This window comes from Globicephala melas, chromosome 3 (genome assembly GCF_963455315.2).
Source record: "Globicephala melas chromosome 3, mGloMel1.2, whole genome shotgun sequence".
In the NCBI taxonomy this organism is placed as follows: domain Eukaryota; kingdom Metazoa; phylum Chordata; class Mammalia; order Artiodactyla; family Delphinidae; genus Globicephala; species Globicephala melas.
Window position 1 is genome coordinate 21,465,866 of NC_083316.1, and position 9,560 is coordinate 21,475,425.

General features: G+C 34.1%; 1 pseudogene; it reads right to left on the reverse strand.

Moving 5' to 3' along the window:
• Positions 1-6,771: 6,771 nt before the first annotated feature.
• On the reverse strand, positions 6,772-8,980 carry LOC132596983 (tigger transposable element-derived protein 1-like; annotated as a pseudogene).
• Positions 8,981-9,560: the final 580 nt, after the last annotated feature.

Here is a 9,560-nt window from a genome sequence, read left to right on the forward strand (position 1 = left end):
ATTCTAAAATCAAAATAGCTTCCTTTTGTGCAGCAATGTCAACACTTACACTCCTCAGAACAAACATCTTCTGTTAAGTTCCAAAAAGACGGGCCTAGCTCTATTTTTAGTTCTGTTTTTTTTGTTTTTTTTTGATCCTGTAATCCCACTCCTGGGCATCTATCCAGAGAATAACATGGTCCAAAAGGATACATGAACTCCAGTGTTCATTGCAGCACTGTTTACAATAACCAAGACATGAAAGCAACTTAAATGTCCATCGACAGAGGAATGAATAAAGAAAAGATGTGGTACATATATACAATGGAATATTATTCAGCCATTAAAAAAGAATGAAATAATGTCATTTGCAGCAGCACGGATGGGCCTAGAGATTGTCATACTGAGTGAAGTAAGTCAGACAAAGAAGGACAAATATTGTATGATATCGCTTGTATGTGGAATATAAAAAGAAATGATACAAATGAACTTATTTACAAAACAGAAACAGACTCACAGACTTAGAGAATGAATTTATGGTTATGAGGGGGGAAAGGTGGGGGGAAGGGGTAGTTAGGGAGTTTGGGATTGACATGTACACACTGCAATATTTAAAATGGATAACCAACAAGGACCTACTGTATAACACAGGGAACTCTGCTCAATATTATGTAACAACCTAAATGGGAAAGAATTTGAAAAAGAATAGATACATGTATATATATAACTGAAATAATAAATAAATAAATAAATAAATAAATGTTGTTGTAAACCACTGGGGGGAAAAATGTGGGCCTAAAAGTAGGAGAAAAAAAGCATTTTGTTGGAGTTGTCATGGGCTGTGACAAACCATTAAATGATCATCACTATGATCATCATAAGTTAACCTAAGGTTAACTGCATCCATAGCTTCCTACTACAATGCATCACTATTAGTCACCTCCACTAATAACATAATCCCAGCCAGCACCTGACTGGCATTTCTAACTCCACTTGAGACTCACTGTAGTCTCTTCTCTACAGACTATTATGGGTAAATTTTCACTGTAGCAAAATAATCAAACTCAAAAATGTATATTTTTTTAAATGAACAACTGAATGAACCTCACAGTTTGAGAGCTCTTATAACCATGGCCCAGGTCAAGTAATAGAATATCACCCACACTGCAGAAGCCACCCTAGTTTTACATCCCAACAAATACAAACTCCCTGCTCCATGATGATAACCACCATCTTGTCTTCTAACACTATGTATTAGTTTTTTCTGGTTTAAAATATAAATATAACATGAATTATAAAATATGTATACTTTGTTTGTGTGACTTCTTTCCCCAGCATTATCTCATGAGAGTTATCCTTGCTGACTGTAAGTATATTTTGTTTATTTTCCATCATTACACTGTCAGTGAATATTTTGTCTGTTTCCAGATATTTGTCATTATAAATAATGCTGCTCTGAACATTCTTATCTCAGTGTTCATGAACACTTTTGTATACCTACGAGTAGAATTATCATTCTTGAGTGCATGTATTATTAAATTTACTAAAAAGTGTCAAATGGTTTTCTGACATTGCTCTACTGATTTATAATCTCACAAGCTACACTTGACAGCACCAGTTGCCTCGCATCCAATACTTATTTCAGGCCTTTAAGTTTTGTTAATTCTGGGGTGTTTTGTGGTATCTCATATTTGTTTTAATTTGCATTAATGAAATCATGAGTTTCCATTGATTTGTGTTTAATTAACATCAATGCAATTTACAATAAAATGAAGCATCTTTTCAAATGTTTATTGTTCATTTGGATATGCTGTTTAATGAAGTGCCTGTGAAAACTTCTTGCTCATTTTTCTATTTTAATGTGTTTTTCCTATTGATTTGTAAAATGTTTTCATGTTTTCTGGAAAAAAGTCTCCTTTAAATTTTACTTTTGTATGTAGTTTTTGATGTTGTTAATGTTGTTAATTTAAATGTAATTCTATCAATATTTTCTTTATGTTGAGAACTGTTTGATTTCTGTTTAAAAAAAATAGAGTTTTCTTCCACAAATTCATGGTAGCTATCCCCAATACTAACTTATATTAACGTATTCTAATGATCACTATCAAACCACCCCAATATTCAGTGGCTTCAAACAACAATATTTAATTTTTATTAACAAGTATGCGGAGGGTCAGGGTTGGCAAGGTGACACTGCTTCTCACTGCACATGTGTGGTGAAGCTGTGTTGCCTCTGCTTCAGGCTTCAGCTCAGCTGGGATGGCCCTCCAAGTGCCTCTCATCCTCCTCTTAGAATTAGAGGGCTTGCTGGTGCACCTTCTTCTCTAGGCAGAGCAGAGTAGAAGATCAAACAGTGAAGTCTGCTAAGTGCCAAGCTTGCAAATGGCTTCTCGTCATTTCTGGATCATTTAATCAACAAAACACATCAAATGGTCATATCTGAAGTCAAGAGGGGAAAACAGGTGAATGTACTTCATCTCTTTAGAAGGAGAAATTGCAGAAACATAATCCAAAAACTTGGGTTGATAATTAAATCTATTTCTTCAATTAGTGAAAGTATTCTCATATGTCATCTAATGTAATCTTCATTTTTTAACATTCCCTTTTAGATATAAATTCTACCTAAGTCCAATTTTTGTGAAAGGTTGAGGTATGTACCAAGTTTTATTTATTTACATTTCAAATGGATATTCCAATTTAATAATTATCATTTATTGAAAAGGCAGTCTTTCTTATGCTGCTTTGAAATGTCATTTTTGTAAATATTGGTCTACTTTTGGTCTCTTTATAATACATGTTGGGCTATATGTGTATACTTGTGACAAACCCACATTATTTCATTGTTATAGATTTAACGATATCTAGTAAAGTAAATCTTCTATTTTTTTTTCTTTTTCAAGAATATTTTGACTCTTCTTGGAGTAATGTACTCCATATAAAATTTAGATTCAGACATTCAAAATCTACCAAAAGAATTCAATAGAGTTTTGATTAGAATTGCATTGAATCAATAGATAAATGTAAGGAAAATTTAAATCTTCACAATAATGAGACTTACAATACTTTAAGCAACCATCCATTGATTTAGGTCTTCAATAATGTCTTACAGAAATGCTTTCTAATTTTCTGTGCAGAGTCTGGCATATCTTTTGTTAGATTCTTTACCTAGACATTTGATATTTTTCATTCAGTTGTATCATATCATTTTTAAAAACTATGTTTTGTATCACTGACATATAGAAATACATTGATTGCAATCAGTGGCCTTGTGACAATAAACTTTTTAGATCCACTTAAATAAAAATTACTTGAAAGTCTCTTTACAGTTTTCAAAGAATAGATCATACTATCTTCCAGTAATTACAATTCTTTTAAGTTTATTATACCTTCTCTATCTTCTTCACCTATTGCACTGGCTAAAATCACTAGTACAATGTTGAATATTACTGCTCTCAGATGGAAACCTGGCTATTATGTAAAGTATAAGTGAATTCAATTTACTTTCCTGCTCCAAATACTTTAATGTTTTCCTGTAACAGTTAAGATAAAATTTGAATAGTAATGAGACCCTCGTTACCTCTAACCTTTTCTTCTACATGTATCCCTTGATTATCCCACTTTAATTATATTTGAAGATTTGTTGTTTAACTACTTTTATTTATTTTACAAATATGAGCATAGTACTCTCCATGGGCAGTAAAAGTTTAATAGGTTCCTCTAACATGCTATGTTTTTTCACACCTAGATATCTAACAGTTGCTCTTTTTCTACTATTTTGTTTTAATTTTGAAATAGTTTGACTATTTTGCAGAACTTGCAAAAAATAGCACAAAGAGTTGAAGTGTACCAAAGGATAATATCTTATATAACCATAGGACATTGCAAACACAGGGAAGTGATGCTAGTATAGTACTATTATTTTGGCTACATAACTTATTTGGATTTCAGCAGGTTTTACATGCACTATTTTGGAGAGTGGTATGGATTTGGCTGGTGTATAGTTCTGCAAAGTTTTATCACGTAAGTAGAATATATTTGAATAACTATCACCACAATCAGTATATGGATTCCATCCATCACCACAAAGAAATTCCCTTACATAAGCTCTTAACTGTCAAACCCTTTCACCAACCCTAAACTTTGGCAAACACTTATCTGTGACCATGATAATTTTCTGTCTTTGAGCATGTTATATATATGGAATAATTCAGCATATAACCCTTTGAAATTGACTTTTTCACTCAGCATAAAGCACTTGAAATCCACTAAGTTCTCGTATCAATAGTTTGCTCCTTTTTGTTCCTTAGTATTATTGCACCATGTGGCTGTACCAGAGTTAGTCCATTCACCATTAAAAGACATGTGGGTTATTTTCAGTTCTTGGCTATTACACATGAAGCTGCTATTAACACCTGTGTACTGGCTTTAGTATGAACATTCTTCCCGTAATTTCACTTGTTTCTCAGTCTCACTTCATTCATTCAGGTTTGTAATAAAATGAAAACTCCTTAACCAGACACTAGCTGATTTTATTTTCTACATTAACATTTCCACCCCAGTAATTCTCTACCACTTTACTGCTTTTGTATATTTTCCACATTGTATATTTGTATGTGTGTATATATACATGTGTATATATAAATTACTATGTATATATTACTTTCTAACTCCTCCATTATAATGTAAGTTCTGTTTGGGAAAAGACTTGTTTATCTTATTTATCTCTGATATCCTGGCATCTAGGAGAATTCCTGATATATATTATTCCTACAAATGTTTCAGTATTAATTTTTTTTTAAATAACCACTTACTATTTCTTATTCTTTTATAACACATCTGTACTTTTACTCCACATATTTCAGTATTAGCTTCCATTTCCTACTGAGTCCTTGATCTTGGTATCACATACTTAAAATCAAAATATTTGCTTTATGTTCTTACAGATACCAAGAATTATCCTAACACTTTCTTTATATGTAGAGCATATACCTCTTGAATATCTGCTGTAATTCTAAACTCCAATTCCTAAATAAACATCATCAATGCATTTGATGGGTGACAATGTTGTCTTCAACTCCTCAACTGTGTAATGCAATTTTGGTGAAATGTTTTCCTTGTCAACATGTTAGCTTACCATTGCTTATGCAACCTGCTGTTTTTATTTTTCTTTTGTAGATTGTTATGAATAAATAATAGCAGCAATGTAGACATTTAGAGATACATTCATGAAAAAATGAGGCATAACATAAAGTATACTCATAACATAAAGCATATTCATAAGATGACAGCTTTGACCATATTATTCTATAGAAGGCAGGCAGTAAATGATGGATGATAGACTATATGTGAGTAAAATTTCATTCATTCTGAAATAGCTATCACTAGTTTTAGTTCAACAAAGGATATGCTAATTGTGAGGAAATACCATAAATATGTGACATGATGCTAATGTCTCAGCTTTCTCATTTTCTGTATGAGAATAAGAACAGAATGTTTTGGGTCAGTAAGCTCACTAGGATAGAGCACGGTCCTAATAACTCACAGGATGGTTTTTCTTTTAGCCACTTAAAGACAACTTAGATCCTGTGATGTAGGTAGAAAAAAATTGCATCTAAGATCTTGCCTAATTGTTTTCACTTTTAATAATACATAACCTCAAAAACAATATCTTGCCAGAAACACACACACACACACACACACACACACACACACACATTTTATACAATGCAGAATGGTTGAGAAATTCTGAGAGCAAATGTACAGACTTCTCCCTCTAATTACTTCCTAAGTAGCTTTCTCCTGAATAATTTGCCAGGTAGTTTTGGACTTTCACTTGGATGTACCATAAGTACCTTAGGGTCAACAAATTGAAATGACTGTATATGTTAAGTGCTCCTTTAATAGATAGTCAAATGTAATCTTCATAACAATGTTTCAATATAGAAGACATCTCTCCCTTTACTATATCTGTGAACATAAATTTACTCTCCCTTTACTATATCTGTGAACATAAATTTAGAGACTAACATCTCTAAAATTATTCCACTAGGAAAATTTGTAACTCCAATTCAATAATTTATTAATTTACATTTTTATTTGTTCATTCAATAAGTATTTATTGAGAAGTATTTATAGGCTAAGCATTCTTTTCATGTACAGTTAAGAACAGAAGACATAATCCCTAAAAACTCATCTCATATGTGTACACACACACACAAAGAAAAAAGTTCCAGTGCAGGAGAACAATGCTGAGCTAATCCAAACATGAAAACTGATATGTCCACTGAATTTAGTAATATGGAAGTCAATGGTAAATTTATGGGTAAAAATGTAGGCTCAGTGATGTGTAATGATATGTCAATAAGAGTTGCAAAAGGGAAATCATGAGTATAGAACTTTAGAGAAAAGAAATGAGCTAGTAGCAGAGTACAGGAGTATGGGGGAAAAAGAGATACTTTGCTATTGCTCTGTGTGTGTGTCATTTTGTTCTTTATTTTAATGGTAAAGACTAGAACTCACTTCAACATGTGCATGCAGTTGAACTGTAAATGCAAGGTGCCGAAAATACATTTAAGTGAGGATACAGGCATACCTGGGAAATATTGTGGGTTTGGTTCCAGACCACCATGATAAAGCAAATATCATAATAAAGTGAATCACATGAATGTTTTGGTTTCCCAGTATGCATAAAAATTATTTTTACAGTATCCAGTAGTCTATTAAGTGTGTAATAGCATTATGTCCAAAAATTGCACATGCCTTAATTTGAAAACACTTTATTGCTAAAATATGCTAACCATAATCTGAGCCTTTAGCAAGTTGTTATCTTTTTGCTGGTGGAAAGTGTTGCCTCAGTGTTGATGGCTGTTGACTGTTCAGGGTGGTGGCTGCTGAAGGTTGGGATGGCTGTAGCAATTTCTTAAAATAAGCTAACAATGAACTTTGCCACAACCATTGACTCTTCCTTTCATGAAAGATTTCTCTGTAGCAGGCAATACTGTTTGATAGCATTTTATTCACAGTAGAACTTCTTTCAAAATTGGAGTCAATCCTCTCAAAAACTGCCACTGCTTTATCAACTAAGTTTATGTAATATTCTAAATCATTTGTTGTCATCTTAACAGTTTTCATGGCATCTTCATCACAAGTAGATTTCATCTCAAGAAACCACTTTCTTTGCTCATCCATAAGAAGCAACTCCTCATTTTTAAAGTTGTATCATGAGATGGCAGCAATTCAGTTTCACCTTCAGGCTCCACTTCTAATCCTAGTTCTTTTGCTATTTCTACCACATCTGCAGTTACTTCCTTCACTGAAGTCTTGAATCTCTCAAAGTCAACCATGAGGTTTGGAATCAACTTCTTCCAAACTCCTGTTAATATTGATGCTTTGAATTCTTCCCATGAATCACAAATGTTCTTAATGGGATCTAGAATGGTCACTCCTTTCATTAAGGTTTTCAATTGACTTCGCCCAGATCCGTCAGAGGAATCACTATCTATGGCAGCCTTAGTCAAATTTACTCCTTGATCCATAGGCTGCAGAATGGATGCTGTATTAGCAGGCATAAAAACAATGTTATCCTCCTTGTATCGATACATCTCCATCAGAACTCTTGGGTGACCAGGTGCATTGTCAGTGAGCACTAATATCTTGCAAGAGATTATTTTTTCTGAGCAGTAGTTCTCAGCAGTGGGCTTAAAATATTCAGCAAACCATGTTATAAACAAATGTACTGTCATCCAGGTTTTGTTGTTCCATTTATAGTCCAGAGGCAGAGTAGATTTAGTATAATTTACTAAGGGTCCTAGGATTTCTGCAATGATAAATGAGCACTAGCTTCAATGTAAAGACACCAACTGCAGTAATCCCTAATAAGAGAGTCAGCCTGTCCTTTGAAGCTTTGAAGCCAGGCACTGACTCTTCATCTCCAGCTATGAAAGTCCTAGATGACATTTTTTTCCAATAGAAGACTATTTTGTCTACATTGAAAATCTTTTGTTTAGCATAGCCACCTTTTTAATTATCTTATCTAGATCTTCTGGATAACTTGCAGCAGTTTCTACATCAGCACTTGCTACTTCACCTTGCACTTTAAAGTTATGGAGATGGCTTCTTTCCTTAAATCTCATGAACCAACCTCTGCTAGCTTCAAACTCTCAGCATTCATAGAACTGAAGAGAGTTAGGGCTTTGCTCTGGATGAGGCTTTGGCTTAAGGAAATGTGGCTGGCCTGATCTTCTATCCAGACCACTAAAACATTCTCCATAACAGCAATAAGGCGGTTTCATTTTCGTATCATTTGTGTGTTCACTGGAGTAGTGTTACCGAGTCCAAGCTCACTCTGCTCGCCGCGTGACAGGCCAATAAATCAGAGACGAGGTGTTGAGGCAAGGAATATGACTTTATTCGGAAAGCCAGCAGACCGAGAAGATGGCAGACTAAAGTCTCAAAATAACCATCTTATCGGGGTTTGGATGCCAGTTTCTTTTATAGCACAGAGATGGGGAGGAGATGGGGAAGTAAAGTAAAAAGGCTATAAGTTTTGCAAATATCCCCTGAATGGTCAGCCTCAGGGAGGGGATGTGTTAAAAAAAATTCTTCTTTCCTGTAGTCATCTGCAGGTGGAACAGGGTCTGGATGTTTCCCTGAACAAAGGCACTTTGGTTTAACATTCAGGCAGAGGGGCAGGGTTCCCTGAGGCAGGCCGTTTATATACAGACAGTATCATTTTAGTGAACAAAAGCAGTGGAAAGCAAAGGTTAAAGTAAAAGAAACAGGTCCAACATGTAGTCTGATTTGGCTCTTCCCTGTTACAGTGGCACTTTTAATTTCCTTCAGGAACATTTTCTTTGCATTCACAACTAGGCTAAATATTTGGTGCAAGAAGCCCAGCCTATCTCAGCTTTCAACATGCCTTCCTAAGATTAAACATTTCTAGCTTTTGATTTAAAGTGCAAGAACTGCAATTCTTTCTTTCACTTGAACACTTAGAGTCCATTGGAGGATTATTAATTACCTAATTTTAATATTATTCCTCAGGGGATAGGGAGGTCCAAGTAGGAGGAAAAACCAGTTGGTGGAGCAGGCAGAACACACATAACATTTATCAATTGTTTGCCTCCTTATATGGGCACGGTTTGTGGTGCCCAAAAACAAGTATAATAGTAACCTCAAAGTTCACTGATTACAGATCACCATAACAAATCTAATCATAATGAAAAAGTTTGAAATATTGTGCAAATTACCAAAATGTTACATAGAGACACAAACTGAGCAGATGCTATTGGATAAGTGGTGCCTATACACTTGCTGGACAGAGGTTGTCATAAACCTCCAATGTGTGCAACACGCATTGTCTGTGAAGAACAATAAAATGAAGCATAATAAAATGAGACATGCTTGAGATAAATTTGGTTGACACCGTTAACACACTTATTCTACTGAAATCCTAAGTCTCCCATTTAATCAATGCACCAAGAAAAAACTTACAAAATCATTTCCTTTTTCTGTATAGAAGTTATTCATCCATTCTTGAGTCTATTTTCATACATTTATTACCATAATAGAATTTTCTCAAA